Below are 2,745 nucleotides of genomic sequence, written 5' to 3' on the forward strand. Positions count from 1 at the left end.
ATATGTATATATATATATATATATGAGTGTGTGTGGGTGTGTGTGCTTGTGTGTGTGTTTGTGTTTTCTATATTCAGAAGGGCTTGTACCAAAAGCTTGTAGGCCAATGTTTATTTCATAGTCTCTTGATGTAACGTTTGTAGCTTTTAGTGTCAGTTTGACTGCCGGTGGTTGTATAGAGCTCTTTGTTGCTTGCGTGCGATAACAATCTTGAATGAAGTTATCTGATATTCAAGAAATTATTTTTGTAGAATTATTAGTACATACTAATGAAAAGTAAAATGAATACTAAGATTCATATATCATTATGAATGATGACGGAAATAAAATTATTATGGGTGAGGGAGTAATACAACGGAATAACCCTTTCGATGCGGATATTCAAATAAGTAAGTTGTAGAGCTCTGTACACATTTTCACTAAAAATTTAAAATGCTGAAAATTTAATGAAAAAAAAAAAAAAACCCACAATAATTCCTTTTTTAAAGATTATTTTATCAATTCCACCAATAACCTTTCAACCAATTTATCGGTGACTCATACATTTATTTTTCACATTGGAAACGCTTTTTGTACACCTTATGGGTATTATAAGTCTCAAAACATGGAATGATACATAGAGGGGGCTTTTCAACAATTTGATCACAAAAATAGGTTGTTTGCTTTTTTTTTACATTCGCCTTTACCTTTCATCAAACAATTCTTTGGCAAGATAGAGCATACAATACATTGGGGTTTGTGGTTGTTGTCAACACATTAAGCTGGAAAATGCCTTTCAATTAATCTAGATTCCGTTTCATTTGAAAAACTACCCTTTTTTCGAGTTTTGCCCCGCTTATACCCTTCTAACATAGTGTTAATAATTTTTTTCCCCTGATTTTTTTTTCTCATCCAACTTAGCAGTTAGATTCTGAATGTTGTAGCATATCTTTGAATCTACTAATGCTGCTTCAATGATAAAATGCCAAATTGGTTGGTACCATTTCTGACTCTTTCTTTTGTAAGAATATGTTCAACATAACTGATCAAACTTATCAACTTCCCTCATACTTATTTTTGTCCACATGAACACATGTCTTGTCTATTTCTGTCCCTCTTTTTTTTTAATGAAGTTTCATTTTATATGTACTTACTGTTCCAAGGCTTGACAGTAAATTAACCCTGCTCGTGTCTTGCCAAGAACAAGCAAGCATTTTACCATCATTCCTTACCCATGTTACTTGCCTTATTATTATTTGTTTCATATCAGTTGGCAGACCCTTTCTATTCACACTAACTGTTCCACAAGCTAAAGTGCTTCTCTGAAGTAGTTCATCAAAAAGGAATACACTTATAAAAGCTGTCCATATTAATAATAAGACCTTTGTTTACATAACCCTCAAACAATGACAGAACAATGTGAGTCCCCAACCCATCTGATGGTGGACTAGCTGCTTCTTTTCCAGTATACACATTAAACTTGAGTAGATAACCAGTATGAACATCTGTCATAGACCATACTTTTATTCCCCATTTATTTAAAGGCTTTGATGGTAAATATTGTAAGAAAAATAACCTACCTTTAAATTTCCTCATGCTTTCATCAATACTGATTTCTCTATTGCTAATATAGTACTTCCCATATAAATCCATGTACCATATCTAAAATTGGCCTAATCTTAGAGAGTCTATAATTTCCATCTTTATTTATCATTATATCGAAAAACTAATAGCTGATCTAATCAACTGGTATTTGTCCCGAGATAATAACTCTCCGAATCTTGGAGCGTCAAATAAAAAGCTGTTTTCAGTAAAGTAACTTCCAATTGTAGGCTATTTCAATACCACCAACAGCTTTTATGTCATCAGTAGTTATATCTGACCATTGTGGGTATCTTGATCTTTTCGACAAAGGTTGTTTAGTAGCTATCATTGATTTAAAATACTTAGTAGTTTCTATTCCAACATGTTCGTAATTGTTTTTTTCTGGAAAAAAACACTCGTATAGATTTAAGTTTTCAAAGTTGATTATTTTATTATGGGTTGTGTAATCAAAAACATTATCTAATTTGGAGGGACTATTGCTATTATAGTTCATTCTAATCCAGCCTAAAGAATATGCCTCATCAACTGTGGGGGATGAGCATGTTGCTGGGACGTCTTCATTTATATCCTCATCAGTCGTATCATCATAATCATCATCATTTGGTTCATCAATATTTGCCCCAAATCGTGAATCAGATCCAAATAAAATGTCATCAATTTCTTTTAAAGATACTTGGCGAGAAGTAGAGGCCATATCACACAAATAAAAGAAAAGAAAAACAAATAATTTTTCAACCCAGAGTTAAATGTAAAAATTAAAAGGACAAAGTCAGCTGACTGATAAATGCAGAACAATATTGAATCTTTTGCTAATAGTATAATAATGCCATAATTTATAACTATAAATGAAATCCTACTGTGAAACCAGCATTTATTAACAAATTATATCTTAATTAACAACTTTTATCACTAAATTACGTTGTACAAAATGAAGGGACCGGTAGGCAACTAACAGACTGAACGTCAGCTGCCAAATGTAAACAAAGCTTCGGATTTAGGACACGAAACTTCTTTTCTTGTGAACGTGTTTGTTATTTGATTATTATTCATTTGAGTAAATTTCTATATTGATGTCTGAAAACATGATTATCTGTCAAATTTTGAACATCCAATACTATGGAATACGTTTTTATTTGTGTAGTTGTCGTGGCAGCTGTTCAG

At 32.1% G+C, this 2,745-nt stretch overlaps 1 pseudogene; it reads right to left on the reverse strand.

The window, feature by feature from the left end:
* Nucleotides 1-939: 939 nt before the first annotated feature.
* LOC137652825 (piggyBac transposable element-derived protein 4-like) lies at nt 940-2,284 on the reverse strand (annotated as a pseudogene).
* Between the last annotated feature and the right edge of the window lie 461 nt (nt 2,285-2,745).

Source organism: Palaemon carinicauda, chromosome 14 (genome assembly GCF_036898095.1).
Source record: "Palaemon carinicauda isolate YSFRI2023 chromosome 14, ASM3689809v2, whole genome shotgun sequence".
Classification (NCBI taxonomy): Eukaryota; Metazoa; Arthropoda; class Malacostraca; order Decapoda; family Palaemonidae; genus Palaemon; species Palaemon carinicauda.